This window comes from Anabrus simplex, chromosome 4 (assembly GCF_040414725.1).
Source record: "Anabrus simplex isolate iqAnaSimp1 chromosome 4, ASM4041472v1, whole genome shotgun sequence".
In the NCBI taxonomy this organism is placed as follows: Eukaryota; Metazoa; Arthropoda; class Insecta; order Orthoptera; family Tettigoniidae; genus Anabrus; species Anabrus simplex.
In genome coordinates, this window is record NC_090268.1 from 176,650,858 (window position 1) to 176,674,886 (window position 24,029).

Consider the following 24,029-nt stretch of genomic DNA (forward strand, 5'->3'; position numbering starts at 1 on the left):
AGCATTAGAACCTCGATAATTCGAAATCGATTAATTCAAAATCCCGCCTAATTCGAAGAAGCTCTCGTTCCTGGAAACATGAGATATAGTTTTGTATGTTGTTGAAATTGTTTAATTCTAAATACGGATAATTCGTAATTCGAAGTACAATGTCGGCCCCATTACCGAAATTCAGACTTTTAATTCGAAACTGCCTTTACATTTTAAAGCAATAATATGTTAGAGTAATTTCAACTCGAAATTTACCCGCATCACAATAGAACGCGTGTTCCGGAACGTGGAGGGGTAGCTTTCTGCACTTACACTCACTTCGGTGGGTCTACAGTGCGCTTCATGATTGCTAAGTTGAATGAAATCTGAATTCTTTTATATTCAACATTTTAAGGAACGCCGTAATATCACGCAACAGGCAGTGTGCGGAAAAACAGAATCCGCAAACACTGGCGATGCAGACAGTTGACGAAAAAACGTGGCTCATATAATAAATTCGTAGCCACCTAACAATATTGTCATTGCCCATGAAACTGCATTGCTTTATTTTAATGCGAGCCCAAACGGTCTTATGGTTTTAAAGGAGAAAGTGCCGGCCGGGGAATCGTACAAGGGTAGGAGATGGGGGTCATTGTAGTGCGTTGCATTGCACATGGAAGAAACTTTATCCCCTCGTCATAGAAAAGTTTGATAAGCCACAATGTTTTAAGGGCGTCGGGCACTTTCCATGCCAGTACAAAGCATCTAAAATTGCAAACAGTACAGAAATCAAAAAATTAATGCATTTGCACAGGAAAACCAGCATAATTCATCCTCGTCTTTGAATTGTGTGATTTTTTATCTTTCGCTGCATGAGGTTATGTTTGTCAGTGATTTATCCAAGTGCATTATTTGAACATTGTAAATCCACCTTGTTGGATACATGTCGGAAATAGTTTTTTCCGTGGCATTTGAAAGGTTTAAACTGTGAATCGAGGTGATTGCATGTATTAATGGGTCTTTGTGATGCGGCAAGTGTTTACATTTCTGAAGTACGAGAGAAGTGCCATCTGCCATGGCGTGAAATCGTATATATTATACAAGGGTCATCATAGGAAACGATTTTAAGGGCATCGGGTACTTTCTGTATAAATACAAGGCATCTAAAATCCATACAGTATACAGTACTCCAATGAATAAAGCACTTGCACATGAGAGCCAGCATAGATTTCTCCTTGTCTTTGAATCCTGATTTTTTTTTTTCTTTCTTTCGTTGCGTGAGGTTATGTTTGCCAGTGAAATATCGAAGTGCATTATTTGAATAGGTACTGTAATAAATGCACCTTCTTGTATACATTTTGGAAATAGTTCTTTTTTCATGGCGTTTCAAAGGTATAAACTGTGAATCAAGGCTATCTGCAGGCAGTAACGGGACTTAGAATATTTTGTAACGCAGCAAGGGTTGGTACTTCTGAATTGTGAATTGGCGGTTAATTCGAAATCACATAATTCGAAGTCCGATTTTTGAGTCCCAACCACTTCGAATTAACAAGGTTTTACTGTATATACAGACTGCTGGATATAAGGATCATGTCCAGGAGGAGGAGGTGACCAATGCTAATGAAGTACTGAAATTTACTTATGACAATGAAGATGTTCATAATAAGATACAAAATTTGAAAACTAGGAAAGCTGCAGGAATTTATTAGATTTGTGGGGATAAACATTTTTTTGCTAGTTGCTTTACGGTGCACCGACACAGATAGGTCTTATGGTGACGATAGGATAGGAAAGGCCTAAGAATTGGAAGGAAGCAGCCGTGACCTTAACTAAGATACAGCCCCAGCATTTGCCTGGTGTGAAAAATGGGAAAGCACGGAAAACCATCTTCAGCGCTGCCGACAGTGGGATTTGAACCCACTATCTCCTGGGTCCAAGCTCACAGCCGCGTGCCCATAACCGCACGGCCAACTCGCCCGGTGGGGGATATACTAAAGGCAGTGGGTTGAGAAATAATACCATTTACCGTTGTGGTCGCGTTTACGATTCGGCAAACCTGTGCTGTAAAATATTGACTTTTCCATAAAGAAAGTGTTTTTTAAGAAGTTGACAGGCTAGTTCAATCTCCACTCAAAAGGTTAGCCGATTAGCCTTCTCTTCCAAAAATGTTTGTTCCATGTGCATGCGATACAGGTGGATTTTCAACTCACTTAAAATGTGATGCACTGTGCTGTGCGGCATGTTCAGGTCTCTAGCGACCATCAGTGTACTGGTGCTGAATTTCGCACAAGCCTGTTTCACTGGCTTTACATTGGATACAAATCGCTCGACTTGAGTCACTTTTACTACAGCCCGAAAAGTGTATGCACAAGAGCGCCTCCCTTCTCGTTCTGGATACCTTTCAAATAAAATCTAGCTGCCTCCCTTCCAACTCCAAATTGTACATACATACATACATACATACATTATCATTATAGACTGTTATGCCTTTCAGAGTTCAGTCTGCAAGCCTCTGTGAATTTACTAAACGTCGCCACAATCCTCGGTTTGCAACCAGTGTTGTGGCCTCATTTAGTTCTAAACCTCTTATCTTTAAATCGTTAGAAACCGAGTCTAACCATCATCGTCTTGGTCTACCTCTACTTCTCTTACCCTCCATAGCAGAGTCCAGTATTATCTTAGGTAACCTATCCTCCTCCATTCGCATCACATGACCCCACCAACGAAGCCGGTTTATGCGTACAGCTTCATCCATCGAGTTCATTCCTAAATTAGCCTTTATCTTCTCATTCCGAGCACCCTCCTGCCATTGTTCCCACCTGTTTGTACCAGCAATCATTCTTGCTACTTTCATGTCTGTTACTTCTAACTTATGAATAAGATATCCTGAGTCCACCCAGCTTTCGCTCCCGTAAAGCAAAGTTGGTCTGAAAACAGGCCGATGTAAAGATAGTTTCGTCTGGGAGCTGACTTCCTTCTTACAGAATACTGTTGATCGCAGCTGCGAGCTCACTGCATTAGCTTTACAACACCTTGATTCAATCTCACTTACTATATTACCATCCTGGGAGAACACACAACCTAAATACTTGAAATTATCGACCTGTTCTAGCTTTGTATCACCTATCTGACATTCAATTCTGTTGAATTTCTACCTACTGACATCAATTTAGTCTTTGAGAGGCTAATTTTCATACCATACTCATCGCACCTATTTTCAAGTTCCACGATATTAGACTGTAGGCTTTCGGTACAATCTGCCATTAAGACCAAGTCGTCAGCATAGGCCAGACTGCTTACTACATTTCCACGTAACTGAATCCCTCCCTGCCATTTTAAGCAAGCCTCCAAATTGTAAAAACTACAAAATCTTGATAGAATAATTGACAACTGAACAGTGCATTGTGTGTCTGGCTGCCACATAACACTGGTAACACCCATAATCAAAAGTATGTCTGTTATATCTGACAGTGTCAGTACACGTTGGGCCCTGAAATGCCATATAAGGGAGACTACCTCATACGATACTGTGTTTACGTGGAGTGAGGCTTTTCCCAACTCACCTTTGTATCATCTTTATTTTAACTATTTGCTGCGAAGACTAACCCTCCTGTCACACTCAGTTGTGTCGACTGGTCCATCTATACCAGGGTGGAGCTCGTTTCAGTAGACATGATGGCAGCCATAGCCATTCTGGCACTTGTCATACTGATACATGCCCTACATGTCATCCTCGCATGATATCCCTGTAAAAAAAATTTGTAATTAGTCCACCTTCGTAAATACAATAAATATTAAGTAAAAACACATTAAAGGTACGTTTCAATTCTATTAGCCTCCTTCAGTCTTGAAAACAGTACATTAAGTTTACAGAATACTCTAAAAACACTATGCTAAAAGTCCAAATTAAAGAATTAAACTTGAAAAGTTTTAACCACTCAACGTGAAGTGCCGTACACTGCAAACAGACTCCCCAACGCTCTCCGTCGCGGAATGACATACATTGAACGCCCATAGCAGCTTCTGATTTGTGCTTCTATCTAGAGAATATTTCTTGAACTATTACAAATGCAGTAAGATATATCTACATACAAAGCATCGATCTTTCATTTGATGCATATATCTATCGAATTTTTATCGATCACATATGATGATGATGCTTGTTGTTGTAAGGGGCCTAACATCAAAGGTCATCGGCCCCTAATGGTACGAAATGAAAGAACAAAAATTGCAAAGGCATCCACTGATCAAAATAAAAATAAAATATGGCATGAAGAATGAATGGATGGACAGGAACTCAACAAAACACAAAACAAACAAACAAAAACCAGTGGATCGGATTCAATACAGATCGAAAATAACATTATTACCGACCAAGGAACCACTTATAAAGCACAATGATGCTTGGTGTCTAAAGGGGGTGCAAAATCCACGTCTAAGGCCCCACAGAATGGTACATGTCGCGAGTAAAATAGAACCATGGTATGTGTCATGTTGGGGTATTAATCAGAAGTAGCTAAGACTCACGGTGTTCCACAAAAGATGGTACTACTCACAAGTAGTGCAATACGTACAAGTAACGCAGACCTATGGTGTGTCTCACACAATGGCCCAACTCAGAGTCAACGCAAACCGAGAAGGTTCCCCACCTAGGTGTACTAAACACGGGCGCCGGTACTCCCGTGGTGTTCCTAACATAGTGGGTACTAATCACAGGCAACGCAGACCCACGGTGCTGCTCATATAGTGGCACAACTCACAGGCTACGCCCAGACCCGCGGTGCTGCACACATGGGTACGACGCACGGGTACTGGAATCCACCAGGCCAGGCTTTTACTGCTACTAATCACAAACCTATTTCGTACCGAATTTAGTGGTACTACTCGCAAATACAGGCAACCTATGGTGTTCCCCGCGTGATGGTACGATTCAAAATTAGCTTCATGGTTCTAATTCAGTCAGCCCTTGGTCGCCCCTTTTAGTCGCCTCTTACGACAGGCAGGGGATACCGCGGGTGTATTCTACATGTGCGTCCCCCACCCGCAGGGGGTAGTATGTTTGGTCCGCGAGAGGTATTTTATTTCCCTCAAGTCCGCCGGCAAGCCGGTTAGGACCCCCCTATCCGCCACCTGGGACGCGCCACGTGGGAGTATCACCTCTCCCCCTGCTACGCCTGCGTAGCAGGTTCGTGGATCACATATGATATATCGCGTCTGAAAAACCAAGTTGGCAGCTAGACGTTTTCTTGTGATCGTGAATTTGAAAATTAACTATGTTTCACCGAATGATGATACGGGAAGGTTAGTTTCGTTAATCAAGGACTAGGATATAGAATTCCAGTGAAAGCAGTGATCGTGACACTGATATTGCTGATATTCCTGGCAGGAATGAGAAGCAAAGATGTACAGTTATGCTTTGAGTAACCGCAGATGGCAGAATACTGCCCCCATACGTCATATTTAAATGAAAAACAATTCCAAAAATAAACGTGAAAGGTGTTATCGCAACCCAAAAAATGGATGGATAATAACCTAATAGCAGACTGGGTGAAGCAGGTCTGGCAACGGCAACCTGGAGAATTACTAAATCTCAGGAATATGCTTGTTTTAGATCGTTTTCGCGGGCACACTACTCAAGAAGTTCACGATGTTCCAACAAGGAGTAGAACGGACTTGTCAATAATTCCAAGAGGTCTAACATCTGTTCTCCAACAACTTGACGTGTGCATTAACCGCCCTTTTAAAGCGGCAGTAAAACAACTGTACACACATTGGATGGCAGACGAAGCGCACGAATTTACGCCTACTGGTAAAATCAAGGGCCAGGAAGTGAGGCAGATTTGCGAATCGATAAAACGTGCTTGGGATTCCATTCCTCTGCAACTGGTGGAAAAGAGTTTGAAGAAATGCGGGATCTCTAATTCGACGGGCAGAACCGAGGACGATGTAGTGTGTAGTGTGGGAGAACGGCGATTCTGCCTGTGGTGATGAATGCTACGAAGATTACAGGTAAGGGAGCATTAATGTACAGTATCTTTATTTCATTTATATTGTGTATTTCTGCACAATTTTAAGATACAAAATTACAATGCGTTTTTTCTACTGCAGGTTGCCGGACGCTGCTGCTACAATTGTAGTATAATATTGTGTTTGCTTACCTTTTTTTTTTTTTTTGTATGTGAATCCTGCACTTTGCTAACTTATGTACTATTTATAATTTGTATATGCTACCGTAATTTATGTACTGTTTATATCTTTTATTTAAGCCTTGATAAATCGTGGAGTGATATAAGATGTTTGTTTATGCCTATGTTACTCCTTCGATGCAAGGAATTTTAGTTCATTTCATTTTTTTAAAATGATCCTTCCTAAAATTAGGGTGCGGGCATTATTCGGTGGAGGGGATTATTCACGAAAATACAAGGGTTTTTTTCCCCTGGACTGTAAATATCCCAAATAATAAGGACTTTACATTGTATACGTATATTTTGCTATGATTATGATTTAATTAATATAGGTAACTGAAGATGACTCAAAACTCAGGGCAAAGAAGATTAAGGGTGTTGTGACCCTACCCTTAGAGCTAGTTATAAAGTTGTTCTACGTTCAGCAAGGGCTGGCTGGGAAGCCGTTTATGAACAGGCCACTAACAATGAGCATTTTGTTGCACATAGAGGAGACAATGAATCCTACATCAGCTCCAGCACATAGCAGAATATCCCAATAACAATACCTTGGCAAATTGGCGGCAATGCCGGGAATTTTCATCGCAAACTTCTCAGCGCACTCCATCGCACTTGAGTTGATGGATATTAGCCACATGGCTCGGTTAGCCATTATTTTTGCATGGCATAGACGATAATCTACCAGTAATGGAGAAGCTTCTGGGTATGATTTCAATGAAGGACACTACTATAGAGGCAGGATGGCACAGGAGGAGGGATCAACGGGGAAAGACCTGGGAGATCAATCCAGATGAGCCTGGGCAAACACACTACAGTCCTTTAAGAAGTGATAGCTAACACAACACGTCTTGAAGAAAATCTGAAAATGAACTATAGGAATAAGAACATTTTCATTTTTACAGACAGCCAAGCGGCCATTAAGGCATTAGATGCAGTCTGGATAACATCCGGAATTGTCTGGTATTGCCTTTCACTTGTCCTGAAGCTCTCAAAGTACATTGTGAAGACAATATGGGTACCAGGGCATACAGTATAGAAGGAAATGAAAAGGCCGATAAACTGGCAAGGAAAGGGGCAGAAACACATTTTGTAGGCCCAGAACCTGTATGCGGGATTTCCTATGGACAAGCCCGACACTACATAGGAAAATGGGTACAAAAGAAACAAAGGAAGAACTGGAAGAATACTCCAAGATGCAGGCTTGCAAAGGAACTGATAACAGGACCAAACAAGAAGCATACTAAAGAACTGTTGACACTCCGGAGAGAAAATACAACATGGGTAGTAGGACTGTTGACAGGACACTGCCATCTGAAAAAACGCCTACATAGAATTAGAGTAATGAGAGACAATATATGTAGGAAATTCAATGAAGCAGAACACATACTTTTCGAATGTGAGGCCCTGGCTAGAATCAGACTCTCCACTCTATGGTTACCAGGTGAAGAGAGAGAGAGAAAAAATCCAAGATAACCCAATAAGAACAACCTGCAGCTTTGTGAAGGGAGCAGGTATATCTAGGTGGGAATGAAGGAAAAACAGGGTAGCAAAAGATCTTAGAGGTCGACTCTAATTAGGAACTAATATTTAGAGGCCCCATGAAGAAAAGCAGAAGACTATAGAGACAGATATTTCACAAGCAGTCAAAACGGCAGCCGAAGGAACAGGACTCACTTTGGAAAAGCTTAACATGCCGAAGTGCCTTCCATTCATTGTTCCGCGCACCAAGAAGTTCTTTGCGCAAATATTATAGGTCATCAAGATGTGATGAACTAGGTAGTGCATATTGTGAACTAGGCCTATATTTGTTCTCACAGGCTCACTCACCGATTTAATTTGAAGAGTATCTGGATGTACCCCACCATACGGAGGTAGGATGATTAAGCAAAGAAAAGGCAGTTTTCTGAGTTTTTCAAATACGCCACACCATTGCTGAGGTTGAGGAAAAAGGCCGCCCGGAGCCACTTTTACACGACCCTGAATTTTTAGCAGGCATTACGGCACTCCTAAATGATCGAAGTCTGAAGCCCAAAAAAGAAAATCTCCATCAAGAACATGGTCAGAAAAATAAAGGCTTCGCAACAGAAATTTCAACTGCTCAAAAAATACCTTACGGAGGAAAAATATGGATCACTCTCTCAAGTTAGGTACACGGCATTTATAACAAACTTTAATAAGACCCCCTATGTTTTAAAAAGTGCTTTATTCAGAACGTTACAATGGTTCTGTTTCAAAGCATCTATGCGGGAAGGAGTACACTTTGAAAAGTACGCTGAGGTGCTAACAATCCCTTGAATGAGTTTAGCAACAGATTCCAGGTAAAGTACTGATATATCAAAAACTGCAAAAAAGAAAAAAGAAAGTAGTGTCTTAAGTGTACAAGCGTAATATTACAATAAGAAACATGTCTCTCTTACAATCTTCGAAGCAATTTTATATATTTAAAAAGTAACTTTTATTAATTAGAAACTCTTTTCTTTTTGTTACAGGATATTACTGACCTGCAGTCAATTCTTAGATGTGTTTGACGATTGATGCTTGTTTAAAGGGACCTAACATCTAGGTCATCGGCCCCTAATGGTACGAAATGAGACGAAATGAAATGACAAATTAAAAACCCAAAATCCTCCACTGACCACAATTCAAAACGTGAGGACGAACAATGAATGGATGGATATGATTTCAGAATGATCAGTGGAACCGACCCACATTGCCTCACATGCACAGAAGCTGGCGTAGAACAATAGTAGTTCTGACCAAGAGACTGCTTCTATAGCACAATACTGAATCAATGATACTTGCAATCGAGAGGGATCCAAAATCCAAGTCAGCGGCACCTCAAAATGGTACCATGGTATTTGTCATGTTACAGTACTAATCAAGAGCAGCGTAGACTCGTGGTACTCCACACATTGTGGTACTACCCACAGGTAATGAAATTCGGACATGTATTACAGACCTACGATCTTTCGCATATTGCGGCGCCATTTTCAGGCGACACAAACCTATGGTGTTCTTCACATAAGGGTACTAATCACAAGGAATTGTACTATCCCGGGGTGTTCCTCATATAGTGGGTACTAATCATAGGCAAGACAGAACCATGGGTTCCCTCAACCCATGGTGTAACTCATAGTGCTACTAATCACAGGTACTGTAAAAGCCGTCCAGGCCTCGTTTGCTACTAATCACAATCCATCCCATTTGGTACCCAACATAGTGGTACTATGCACAAGTAAAAGCGACCCATGGTGTTCCCCGCAAGATGGTACTAAGCAAAAGTAGTTTCATAGAGCCAGGTCTAGAAGTTACGCGGTCGGTCTTGGTGCCAGATATTCTCCGTGGCTATAAGTTCTTTATGTTCTGCAGTAGTCACTACCATGTAAGTTTTGTTCGGGATTTCGTACATTTATTTATGCAAAGGCAAGATTTGTGCTTCTATAGTAGTGAATGTCACTTAAGGGGAGTACGTATGGTGAAATTGGTCAAAAAGTGACATTTTCTGCTTATTATATCTCAATAATATTTGATCTCTCCTAAATAATATGACGCATTATTTGTCGAATAATTCCAACTGGAAGTGTAGTCTTTATAATTTCAAAAAGTAATAGTGCAAGCGTAAAAAAATCCAGTCGTTCTGCATTGACTTGCTTAAGTAGCTCTATCTCTGGAACTATTCAATCTACAAGGCTGTGGTTTTCAGCTATTTATTCCTTGTTCATTTTTGTTCGTGTAAAGAGGTTGGACATTGGCAAGCTGAAGAAGGAACCGATAGTAGAAAACTTTAAGTTGCAGTTGAAAAACCGGTTTGAAGTCCTAGATCTGGAAGCAACTGAAGGAGTACAGGAAACATGGGAAGCCATTAACAAGACTTTAGCAGAAACCTGCGAAGGGGCATTAGGTCATAGAGAATTGCTGAAGAAAGACTGGATGTCAGAAGAGACATGGGAGAAGATTAAACAGCGGAGGGAGACGAAGCAACTTATCCTCAACTCTAGGACACGGCACATTAAAAGAGAACTTGAGAAGAAATACAGCGAGTTAGACAGACAAGTAAAGAAGAGTGCTCGCAATGACCGACGTAGGCAGGTCGAAGAGTACGCAAGCCAAGCCGAAATAGACACAAATAAAGGTGATGTGAAGGAACTGTATCGGATAACGAGGACGTTATCCAAGAGGAGTTATAGGCAGAAGCGTCCCATTCGTAGTAAAGGAGGGACTATCCTTACTGGAGAACATGAACAATTAGCTAGATGGAAAGAGCATTTTGAGGAAATACTCAACCGAGGAAATTATCAGGTAGATGTTGAAGAAGAGGAATGGGACGGTGATGCTCGCATCCGTGTTGATGAGCCTTCGATAGAAGAGATTAGGAAAGCACTTAAACATATTAAAAGCAGGAAGTCTCCTGGGCTAGACAACATTCCACCTGAAGCTTTAAAAGTTGAAATAGATGTAACAGCTGCAGCATTATATATCTTATTCAAGAAAATTTGGCAGGAGGAAAAGATGCCAAAGGAATGGAATAACGGGCTCATAGTTAAGCTATCTAAAAAGGGAGACATAAGTAACTGCAACAACTGGAGAGGAATTACATTACTATCTATTCCCAGTAAGGTAATCACCCGTATCATCCTCAACCGCATTAAAACAACTGAGCAGAAGCTAAGGAAGGAGCAGGTTGGCTTCCGAGAGAGTCGTAGTTGTGTAGACTTGATCAACACTCTTCAGATCATCATTGAGCAGAGTTGTGAATGGAACTCTAATACGTACATGCTCTTTGTGGACTTTGAGAACGCTTTCGACTCAGTTGACAGGGACGTCATGTGACGCCTGTTAATGAAATATGGCATTCCATGGAAGATAGTCAACCTGATTAAGGAGACATACAATGGCTATGAGTGCCGGGTGGTTCATGAAGGCAAGCTAACAGAAGCATTTGGAGTGACCTCCAGAGTTAGGCAAGGGTGTGTCCTGTCGCCTATCATCCTCCTTCTGGTGATAGATGATATCATGAGGAAGTGTACGCAGAAGAGAAGGGGTTTACAGTGGGGACTGCTAGAGAGACTGGAAGATCTGGACTATGCAGACGATATTTGCTTGCTGACACACACACCTTTCAGCATATGAAAGAGAAACTCAAAGAGCTAGAAACTGAGGCATGAAAAACAGGACTTAAGATTAATTCCAGTAAGACCAAAGGCTGTTCTCAAATACCCAAGAACGATTTTGTCTAGATGGACAGGAAATTGAAAATGTAGATCAATTTTGCTACCTGGGAAGTATGGTAGATAAACAAGGTGGGGCTACAGAGGATGTTAAGTCACGCATAAGGAAGGCTAATGGGGCATTTGTGCAGCTCTATCCACTGTGGAAAAACCGTGCCATATCTCAACAAACGAAATTGAGGATCTTCAACAGTAACGCCAAATCAGTCCTCCACTATGCATGTGAGACCTGGAAAGTCACTACAGGAATTACTAAGACGCTGCAAACCTTTGTAAACCGGTGTTTGAGCAGGATCCTAAACATTCACTGGCCGTACACGATTAGTAACGAAGATCTATGGGAAGTGACTGGGGAAACACCCATTGGAAATCAGATCAAACAGCGGAAGTGGAGGTGGATAGGACACACGTTGAGAAAGCAGGATGGAGCCATTGATAAGCAAGCCCTGGAATGGAATCCGCAGGGACAACGAAAGCGGGGTCGACCACAGCAGACCTGGAAGAGATCCGTATTGGAGGAGGCAAACGAGGCAGGAAAAACCTGGGGAGAACTACGTCGGATGGCCCGCAGCAGAGTCCGCTGGCGAAAATTCATCGAAGCTCTATGCTCCTGAAGGAGACACAGGAAAGAAGTCAAGTAACTTTAGTTATGTAGTATTTATGGATAGGAACCCTAATAATATAAATATTTGAGAATTAAATTTTAGGCCTTCCCCTAAACTACCATTTCACTCAGTGTGAGTAAAATGATTTATAGCCTAGATTGTAGTGGCTCATCCCCCGACTTCACATACCGATTTTCATTAAATTCTCATCAGCCGTTTTCTCGTAATGCGTGTACATACAGACAGACAGACAGAAATTACGGAAGAGTAAAAAGTGCATTTCCTTATTACTATGGACATGACCAATACAGAAATACCATTCGTTTCAAATTCTGAGCAATGTACAGACAAAACTCTTTATTTTATATATATATATATAGATGATAAGAAAATGTTCCTTCATGTTGGGTTGAAACCTCACGTCATTATTCAAGTTTGAGATTAAAAATCTGACGTAAGGGATGAACTTTCTTCAAAAGCTGGAGAAGTATGTACTTTTAATATCTTGAGGATAGACTTTAAATGTAAAATTTAAAATACGATGATCAGGGGACACTCCTATAGAATAACAGAAATTGAGGTAAAGTTTTTTTCCTTATAAAGTTTTAAGATGTTGAAGAGTCTATAACGAAAGAAATGAAAATTTGTTTTTAAAAAGGAAATAAAGAAAAAAACCTTGTAAATATACAGTGGTGAAGTGTCTAAGGAACAATGAAAATGCTTACCTCCCACCCGGTCCCGCTATGTTTACATCTTCCCTTACGTCGTCAGCTGACAATGTGTGTGTATGGCTACGAGAGGAGCATGAGACGAAAGAGGGGAAACTGAGGGGAAAGTAGGGGAAATGTCGTGATGAGTGAAGCTGACAGGAGGAAGACGTACAGGAGGTTTCTCCAGGGGCCTGTTCCACTCACGTGTTCAGCTCTCCATTTTCAGATCCCGAGTAGATGTGGAAAGCATGAAAATTATAATGCAAATCATGGAATTTACAAGTTTTGTTTATGTTATTGATATAAGACAATATATTTTCATAGGTTATGGTATGTTGTTGAGAAGAACAATGATTTGGGGAGAAGCAAAGTAGGTCCGGGAGCACAAGCCCCATGAAGCGGCATTAGGCCTCTAGATTCCACTGCAAACACCCTTAGTCTGGACTGGTTAGGGTAGGGGCTGGACTAAACCATTGGTCTGGACAGGTTAGAGTAGGGGCTGGACTAGACCACTGGTCTAGACTGGTTAGGATAGGGGCTGGACAAGGGCATTGGTCTCGATAGACCAGTCATATGGGGACGAGCAAAGGGGGTCTTGGGGCGTAAGCCCCCAGGTTAGCCATGAAGCGGCCTTAGGCCTCTACATTCCACTGCAAACACCATTGGTCTGGACTAGTTATGATAGGGGCTGGACTGGTTAGGGTAAGGACTGGACAAGAGCATTGGTGTGGATAGACCCGTCATATGCGGACAAGCAGTCGAAACTAGAGACCTGAGGCTGCTTTGCTTGTCCCCAAATCATTGCTCTTCTCAACACCATAGCATAACCTATGAAAATATATTGTCTCACAGCAATAACATAAACAAAACTTGTAACATCCATGATTTGCATTGACATTTCCATGCTTTCCTCACGCAATGTATGTTGAAGCTTTGCTCTAAAGTCAAAGTGACCAGTCTATCCCATCACACCTCTAGAAACAAAGATGGCTATGATAAATGCATCCTCCTACTTCATTATAGCCTAAGTAATTATTACCAATATTACCCATAAAATAATTTAAACTCCAATATTTCGGGACCTAAAAATATTCAAAATGGGATGCTGAACACACGTGAGTAATTTTCAATGCAGTATTATTATTATTATTATTATTATTATTATTATTATTATTATTATTATTATCCCAGTCCCCTACTTTTTTACCGCCACCTTTGCCTTAAATAGAATAGTATCTATGTGATTAAATTTGTTGATTCTGACATGAAAATATGATAATGCTTCATTTATAACAATAGGTTGACGAGATTTAAGTAATGTTAAGTATTAAAAACGTATTTCAGAATAGGTCTGCGACACCCAACCCGTACACTCACGTAACATGCGAGTTAACGAACAATGTTGAGAAGATCACAATTACAATCAGCATACCATAAATTACATTACAAAACCTATCCCCAAAAAACTTGCTTCTCTGCGCCACAAAAGAAAAGTAAATAATATGAATGTTTACCTCGTATTATTTCCTGGAGACTGGTTTGGTCACGAGCAAGGCTACGAACCCACAAACCCACTCCTAGCCTCCTAAAATATACATTTGCAATAAACGAATGATGAATAGATAACAAAACAACATAAGTCGTACATTATCAACACCATTCGCAATGACAGCACGCAAACAGCCTGTTCAATGTGCACAGCAAAGATTATGCCAGATAATAAAACAGAGAGGGCACAGCCATTTACCAAAACTTTCACCAGAATCTGACCCCACAAGATGTAGCGTGGCCAGTGTTGCCAACACAATTTTACCGCTCCTTACAAGCATTATATCGTTGCCTACGATACATTAGTAGTATCTAGTATCTAGTAGGCTTTCATTCTATTTGCTAACAAGTTGTGCAGAAAAGAGTGTGTACAGCGAGGAATCCAGGTGGCCGAGTGTTGGACTGGTATACGCTACTGAAAAAGCTAAATCAGAACTAGAAACAGTTAAAAAATAACCACGTATTTATAACACTGCTTACCGGTTAGAAAATGTTTTGTTCAATTTGCAATCTATTATAACCGCAAAACATGGATATTTAATATGTAAACTGAGCTAGACCTGAAAGGTGGTGGTGGTGTTAATGGTGATTATTGTTTCAAGAGAAAGTACAACTGAGCAGCCATCCTTCATAAAGAAACTAATCGGCGAAAAAGTGGAAAGGGTTCGACACTTTGAAAAATGAAGATATCGGCCAAAGAAAGACAAGGACCACGAAGGGCATTAAAGAAAGGAATCCGTAGGCCTAATGGCATATACAGTCGAGGTCGGAAAAGAGCAAGAGATGACCAACAGGGGTCGGATAGGATAGATGAAAGTGAGAAGCCTGGCAGAAGTAAAGAAGTTTTGTAAGGTGATCGGACGGCAGTAAATCTGAAGTATGAGAAGGGATGTCATAATATTACATCATAAAGGCACATTTCATGCTCTCGCAGGACTAGTGGTGAGTCACCTACCATGATCATAGCTAGTTTCGCTGTTCGCCCGCTGTCACACAGGGCATCGAACGATCAAGAGCGACCAACTGGCATCGAGTACTAACGACTAAATTCATTTACCTTGTCACACTGCTCATCGATCGAGAGGGATCGACTGCACGGAAACAGCTGATACTCCCGCCCAGTACCGTACAGGCTATAGATGTATTCATATTCACGAGGGAAAAAGAATGTGTTGTGAAAGCGATAATTCGGGTGGAAATATGATTCTAACCTATGAATATATTAGGAGAAAGGAAAGAACCAGACGATCGCAGTGGACAAGGAAAAGAGCCATGGAGAATTCCACCAAAGTGTGCCTTCGTTGCGGAATGACGAAGAAAAATTCAGGAACTAGTACCGAATGCCCATCAATAATTACGGTATAAGGAATTAGAGGAAAAAATGAAGTCAGTAATAAACATCAGGCAAACAAATTACAGGAAAAGTATAAGTTCTGAGGAAAGGCTGACACTATCGTTAAATTCAATATTCACAACGATTTTTTTAGGTTTAAAGTCAAAAGTGATGTTCACCTTCGAAACAACTACTGTATGTCCGTGGCAAAATATATCAAATAAAAGATTAGTGGCATTCTGCAGGATTCTAATAAAGTATTGATAAAAAGGACTGAAAACTGTTATGTAGGCTACATCAATTTGAATTCATAATTTGAAGGTGCTACCATCAACAGTGGAAATATATTTATTTAGGCCTACAGGTTTCTGGACATCGGTGACTCATACAGATTTAGGATTGCTCACAATACATCAGTGGATTTGTTCCTATTATATATGATGCCATTCATAGAGCACTACAGCCAGAATTCTTGACAGGGTGAAAATTCCAACAAAAGCCTCACAAAAGTGGCTCATTGTATTTCAAATATTAAGACTGATACCATTTATGCTTATTTGTTTTAATGATGCTGGATCCTGGGGCATAATTACTGTCTTTTCAAATGATATTTTGAGGTGTTTATTAGATGGAGGTTAACAGCTTTTTTTTTTTTTTTTTTTTTTTCACTTGGTGAGATCCCACCTACCAAAATAATAGACATATCAAGAAATGCTTCCAGTCAAAATTTACATTACCTAATGTAGAAATAGTGTGTCAAGTTTCATTACAATCCTGTAAATAATTTTGAAAGAAAGAAAAATGCACATATGCTCTGAATATTGTGAAAATGATAAAAGCAATGGAGTTCCTTACATTATTTCTCTCCCTCATGATCCTCTGCAAATCTCTTGTCGCCTCTCCTCTTCTTTGTTATTGTGCCATGTTCAGAATAGTATCATATTGCTTTCTTGACAAGCATGTTGCTGAATTTCTGTAGGTCTACTGCGTTTTGTGCAAAGAATCCAGGTCCATATCCAAACTTTGCAAGAATGACAATCCTGTCTTAATTTATATCATTGAAGACTACAGCAGCTTCGAAAGCAGCTAATTTTACCAAATGGCTGTGAAGAAAGGTTGTCTATGGACATCTCTTCCAAAGTAAATTCTCTTTAGGATTCTGTGTATTCACATATGTGTACATTTCTTGAGGAGTTCAGGTGAGGCTAGTGCTCTGTACACTAGCTTAATAACTATAGGAAAAGCTTCTGGAATATTGTTCTAATAAGTACGTTGGCAGTGTAATAGACTGATACTTGTCAAAACTACATGTAAATTACACACAAGGTCTTGTTTATTATCCTCATCACTAAGCATAAAGTACTGTCTCCCCAAACTTTGCACTGGCAAGCTGATCTAATTGCTCACTTGGCAATAATAAGCCAATTAATATAAATCCTGCACTTCCATCCAAGTTACTGGTAAACTCCTTGGTACAGAGTAACAACTTTTTCCGCAAAGGTCTGGTAGGACTCTCTTTCTTACCTCAATGTTGATTTTGCCTTTCTGTGTATTGTTCATATGTAACTTCTTTACTGATATGAACATGACCAAGCCTATCTATCCATCCTGAAATACTTTCCTTATGTATCAGTTCAAGGAAAATGAAAACTTTGCCTTCAATTTCACCAAAAATGAGAACCAACCACTGCAAAAAATAATAGGTGCTAATAACAAGCACCTTGCCTTCTATTTTTAGAAGTGAAGAGTATGCCTTTCTAACAACTAAATAGACTACTATTGCCGTCTACAGTAAAATGTTATTTAGGCCTCAGGTGGTAAATGATTTAATTTTGCTATATCTTACATTGCCTGTCAAAACTGTTCGTAAATACCAATTATATAAATGAATGTTTGACAGAGTAGGGTGTATGGGCCTTGTAAGATCTTGGATTGACTTACAGGGTAATTAATCTACTCAACCTGTTATTACAAGCATGTAACTGTCATATGAATATATTTTTTATAAATAATGTACATATTCTGCCATCATATCCCCTTAATATCACATCACACAAAATACAGTTTTTTATGTTGTAGATTAAAATCTACAAAACTTTGGTGGAAACATCTGTCAAAATAGTTACAAATGAATTTTTCATCTTTGTTTTTCATTGTTTATATGGATCTACAGCACAAGAAACAAAATAATCAGTCTACCTTGATGCCCTCTGTAGGCCTATATGTTATTAATAAATTATAAGTACAGTAACAGACATGAAAGTAGTGATCGCTGGTGCAGACAGGTACAATGGCAGGAGAGTACTTGGAATGAGGAGATAAAGGCTACCTAAGTTACAAAGTTATAAGGTGGCAGGGAGGGATTCTGTCAGGTATAACTGTAGTAAGAATTTTGTCCTATGCAAACAACTTGGTCTATTGAAACTGTGCAATCTAATATTAATGGATCTACAGTACAAGAAATAAAATAATCAGTCTACCTTGATGCCCTCTGTAGGCCTATATGTTATTAATAAATTATAAGTACGGTAACAGACATGAAAGTAGTGATTGCTGGTGCAGACAGGTACAATGGCAGGAGAGTACTTGGAATGAGGAGATAAAGGCTACCTAAGTTACAAAGTTATAAGGTGGCAGGGAGGGATTCTGTCAGGTATAACTGTAGTAAGAATTTTGTCCTATGCAAACAACTTGGTCTATTGAAACTGTGCAATCTAATATTAATGGATCTACAGCACAAGAAATAAAATAAGCAGTCTACCTTGATGCCCTCTGTAGGCCTATATGTTATTAATAAATTATAAGTACGGTAACAGACATGAAAGTAGTGATTGCTGGTGCAGACAGGTACAATGGCAGGAGAGTACTTGGAATGAGGAGATAAAATAGAACTGAATGTCAGGTTGAGAATACAAAACTGGAACAGGTAGATAATTTCAAATAGGTATTTAGGATGTGTATTCTCGCAGGATGGCAGTATAGCAAGCAACATTGAACACAGATGCAGTAAACCCAATGCAATGAGCTTGCAGTTGTGATCAACAGTATTCTGTAAGAAGGCAGTCAGCTCCTGGACAAAACTACTAATGTCCTTACACTGGTCTGGTTTCAGACCACCTGTGCTGTACAAACCTAGTGCAATGAGTTTGCAGTTGCGATCAACAGTATACCGTAAGAAGGAAGTCTCAATACGCTGGTCTGGTTTCAGACCACCTGTGCTGTACAAACCTAGTGCAATGAGTTTGCAGTTGTGATCAACAGTATACCGTAAGAAGGAAGTCAGCTCTTGGACAGAACTATCAATACGCTGGTCTGGTTTCAGACCACTTGTGCTTTACAACTGCTTACTACATACACACAGAAAGGACCTACTACATGTATTTCAAAAACTCCTTTCCTTGTAAACCATACCTGTTCTACCACATAAAATATACAAATTAAGATGTTGTAATAATGCTAATAATTAATAAAAATTGGAGTTAAGGTTCTTTCCCATCAGGTCCTAATACACATAACTCACTGAGTATTCCAATAAATATTGATAGATAAGTATAACAAAAAATGATTTAATTTAAAAAGTAGAACATTTCTCAAGAACATAAATTTTATTAGATTCTTTCTTGGTCTAACACTGTATACAACAGTTTCTGAATTTTAACTTTGAAAACCCTTCGACCTAGTTCACTCATTCTTTCCATGTCATCATGAAGACACTAAAAATAACATTGATTATATTTTCTTTTCAGTTTTCAGTATCTTTTCTAAATATTCACTTAACACATCACTGTCACTTTCACATTTCTGTTTCTTTTATTTTTAACTGCTGCTAAAGCTGTTTGTAGAAGCAGAAGCCACTGGACTGGAAGTTGAAGTCCCTTCAGTAATTTCTGAACTGTAGGAGTTAAACCCCTCCAACACAAATTATTTCTGCTTCCTCCTCCTATATTTCAGCTTGGTGAAAAGGCTCTCATACACCAGGTGCCACTTCCATAGATGTGTTTGTTATAGAACTGAAAAAAAATGAACAACATATTAATGCAATTCTTCTAAATTGGAGCTACATTTTAGTCTGGACACAAGCCTTCTGTTTAAGAAATTGTTACTTTCAATAATTATTTTAGTAAGATGATTGCTAGGTTAGATTATATTATATTACTTTCAGTTATATTTGATAAATTAATGAACAGATGGGTGGAACTTATGGCCTACAGACTGAATCTTCCCCTCACTCTTTCACAACTAGAACACTGGTCTGTAATGTAGGCCTACTTTTAAAAATAAATATTACAGAATTGTACCTTCTTCCAGCAATGAAGAGTTCCAGAAAGTTGAGGGCATTGAAGTAGACCCATTTTATGTTTTCTGTACAGCAGAACCTGGGAGGAGAGGGAGGATGTTATCTCTCCAAGTTCGATATCCAGCCCTCCGAATTTGCCATGTTTTGGCACAACTTTTTCCTGAAACAATGAATCAGAATATTGTGACAAAGAAAATATACATGTAGTAGGCCTACTTATGGCATAGGCCTACACTTATTTGTCATTAAAGCAAACAATGGTATTCATTTCATTAGGTACGAGATGGAGGTTAGGAAAGCACTGCTTATGTTTTCCAAACATTTCTTCAATTAAGTTACAAGAATGATAATTACTACTTCTCCTAGTGTAACTCATTTTACCACTCTATTCCGTATAATGTACTTTATCAATAAATAATCTAAGATAACACTATTCATAAGATAATCGTAATAAATCTAATAATTACTTACCAGTTTTTGTCCCAATTCTCCACACTATAGAATGCCATACAAAATTCACGGTCTCCCTATTACTATATCCAGGGAGTCTAGGATTATACACCACTTTGTTTTCATACACTAAGCAAATTAATGTTTCGATTTCATCAACAGATGACTATGTTGCGCCCGCCATTATCGAACGACTGCGACTGAAAAACGGACACGTTTGTTTTTACAAACCAGTCGATCTTCATCGCTCGTAGTTGATCGCTGACGATCGATGCTGTGTGACTGGTGCCACTGCCCTCTGTAGGTTTGTTTTCTTAGTCGGTCGATCGCAGTCGTTCGATCGAGCCTGTGTGACAGCCCCCTTCCTAGCATATCATACAAGGGGAGGGAGAGAGAGAGAGGGTAGTAATTATTGTTTTAAGAGGAAGCACAACTAGGCAATCATCCTCTACATAACACTAATCAGATAGAAGAAATAAAAGAGAGTCCGAAAATGAAGATATCGACCAAAGTAAGACAAGGACAACGAAGGGCGTGGAAATGAAAGACTACCTAGGATTCGACACCTAATACTGTCGGGGTCGGAAAACAACAAGAGTTGACCAAGGGAGGCCGGACAGGATACACGAAAGTGAGGAGCTCGCCACAAGTAGTGAAGTGACTCAGCCAGGACTCAGCTGAGGGCCCCGTGCTCGCCAACCTACGATCCCAAGATAAGAGCATCTGGGGTGAGATGATGATGATGACGATGCTTGTAGTTTAAAGGGGCCTAACATCTAGGTCATCGGCCCCTAATGGTACGAAATGAAATTGTTCCGAGGTATCTGTGGAACAGCAGAGGTGAAAGAAGGTGCGGGTTGGAATAGGTCTCAAGTACAGAATTAAAGTTAATTTAAAACTTTAACAAAGGTCACATTTTCTTTTCAAAATCAATCAATAACAAAGTATAACAGGTACCAAGTAGCAGATCAACAAATTAAGAAATTATAAATTACAGTTCGTTACCAGATTTGGGCTTCGAGCCCCACAATCACAATCCTTGAGCTATGAGCCCAACTTTACCAATGTACCAAGTTCAAACAAAGGGGCAGAAAACCCCAATCATACCAAGGAGCACTTGCTCCCAATTACCATGTTAAGGAAAACAGCAAACCCGCTCTCAGTTTTACAAGCCTATTAAAGGCCACCACAAACTTCACTTCTATCTGCCCTTAAGGCACACAAGAAAACAGGGGTAATTAATACCGAACCTACGGGGCCTTCGCATTAAGAAAACATCAGGTTAACTTACTGGCCCAAAGCAAAGTGGATGGAGGCGTAAATTTGCACTCCTAACTCTACATATTAAAACCTAGGTGGCTCTCGGCCGATATACAGGTGCTAGTCCCAAGCTAAGGAGGTGACCCGTCTGAAAGATTTAAACGCTTTAAGGAAGAGTAGAAAAGGTTAGAAAAGCGTAGTCACCTCAATTTCAAAATGAAGGGGAGTTCGAGAGGGTGAAGCACTCTCTATCCCCGAATTACAGTTCAAGAAATAGTAGTTTTTACATAGACAGAAAAAGGAGATGGATTACATATTAAAGGTTTCGAACCTTCTCCGAGAGTTAAACTGCTGAGCTAGCAAGAAATAAAGATGTTAACAGGCCATTACCTTGTTGGAGATCTGTTGCCCGAAGAAAGAGGCGCTTCCCGCCCCCTGCTACATATCCACACACTACGAAAGATATTACTGAAGTGGCACCGAAACAAGAAAATCAGCAGTTTTTATACCCTCGTGGAATATTCGAGACCTTTCAGGAATGAGTAGACACACCCTTTAGCTTTTATTGGATAGCTTAGAGCAACATATCCATATCGAAGAAGAAAGCAAATGATTGGAGGAAAATTAATTACAGAAATTAGTGATTGGTTAAATTCAAACAGGTGGGAAGAAAGGATCCATGTTGCCAACCTACAAACCACAGAACAAAATTTAGTAAAACGAAATTTAGGAATACACAATTTCTTCAAGAAGGTACATTCCTTTACACCAGAGTGCATGATCATAGATTTTTGTAGAGACATCTGGTTGAGAACGTCCACACTTCTTGATCAATGACCAACAAAAACACATCAAAATTCACACAGATCCGTCTTCAGAGAAACAGTTGAGTTAATACAGTTTTTAAAGTTCAGGCTTTCTCCTGTAGAGGAGTTTCAATTGGCGCAAGATTTGAACTTGCGTCGCGTAGAGGTGTACCGCCCGGTACAGAAATAACAAAAAGTTCAAAATCATCCACTGACCAAAATAAAACATGTCATGAAGAATGAATGGATGGACATGAACCCAAAAAACAAGCAAATAAAAAAAACAGTAGATTCCACTCAAAAAATATCATAAATGATAGTATGACGGACCAAGGGACCACTTTTAAAGCACAATCCTGAATCGAGGATGCTTGATGTCTAAAGGGCTCCAAAATCCAGGCCTAAGGCCCCTCAGAATGGTACATGTCGCGAGTAAAGAAGAACCATGGTATTTGTCATGTTGGGGTATTAATCAAAAGTATCGAAGACTCATGGTGTTCCACACAAGATGGTACTATTCACGAGTTTGTACTTCGTACAGGTAACGCAGACCTATGGTGTTTCTCACACAATGGCGCCATTCGGAGCCAACGCAAACCGATGAGTTTCCTCACCTAGGTGTACTAGTCACGGGTGGTGTTCCTCACATAGTGGGTACTAGTCACAGGCAACTCAGACCCACGGTGTCACCCATATAGTGGTACAACACACAGGCAACGCCCAGACCCGCGGGGTTGCTCACATGGGTACGACACACGGATACTGGAAACCCACATACCAGCCTCCTTACTGCTACTAATCACAAACCAATTTCGTACCTAGTATAGTGGTACTACTCGCAAGTACAGGCAACCCATGGTGTTCCCCGCGTGATGGTACGAATCAAAAGTAGTGTCATGGTTCTTATTCAATCATCCCTTGATCGCCCCTTTTAGTCGCCTCTCACGGCAGGCAGGGGATACCGTGGGTGTATTATTCATCTGCGTCTCCCACCCACAGGGGGTAAAGAGAGAGAGAAAAGAAGAAGAAAGAAGGGATCCGTCACTTCGAAAGATGAATTAACGAACAAAGACAGGCAAGGGCCACGAAGGGCGTGAAAATGAAATATTCCCTTTGCCTCGAATGCTCTAATACCGTTGGGGTCGGAAAATGATGATGATGCTTGTTGTTTTAAGGGGCCTAACATCGAAGGTCATCGGCCCCTAATGGAACGAGATGAACGACCTGAGATATGAAGTTAAAATTTTTAAACGTATCCACTGACTAGAGTTAAAAAATGGTGATGAAGAAAAATGAGGGTGAGATTAAAACAATCAATGGATCTAATAAGCAATGCCTTATCTGTATATATAAAATAAGAGTTTTGTCTGTACATTGCTCAGAATGTGAAAATAATGGTATTTCTGTATCGGTCATGCCCATAGTGATAAGGAAATGCCCTTTTTACACTTCCGTAATGTCTGTCTGTCTGTCTGTCTGTATGTATGTATGTATGTATGTACACGCATCACGAGAAAACGGCTGAAGAGAATTCAATGAAAATCGGTATGTGAAGTCGGGGGATTGGCCACTAAAATCTAGCCTATAAATAATTTTACTCACACTGAGCAAAGTGGTAGCTTAGGGGAAAGCCTAAG

The 24,029-nt window shown here is 40.1% G+C and overlaps 2 long non-coding RNA genes across 2 annotated transcripts in view; both read right to left on the reverse strand.

Moving 5' to 3' along the window:
• Positions 1 to 14,465, reverse strand: part of LOC136872545 (uncharacterized) — a 37,243-nt gene extending 22,778 nt beyond the window's left edge. Inside the window, exons 1-2 of the long non-coding RNA XR_011018040.1 lie at positions 14,213 to 14,465; positions 3,534 to 3,716 (exon numbers count right to left, since the gene is read on the reverse strand). This is a non-coding gene — a long non-coding RNA (uncharacterized lncRNA). The remainder of the gene's footprint in view (positions 1 to 3,533; positions 3,717 to 14,212) is intronic.
• A 4,664-nt stretch (positions 14,466 to 19,129) lies between these two features.
• Positions 19,130 to 20,496, reverse strand: LOC137500555 (uncharacterized). Its single transcript, XR_011018088.1, has 3 exons — positions 20,348 to 20,496; positions 19,878 to 20,036; positions 19,130 to 19,589 (listed from the first exon to the last, which is right to left on the reverse strand). It is a non-coding gene; the product is annotated as an uncharacterized lncRNA (long non-coding RNA).
• Between the last annotated feature and the right edge of the window lie 3,533 nt (positions 20,497 to 24,029).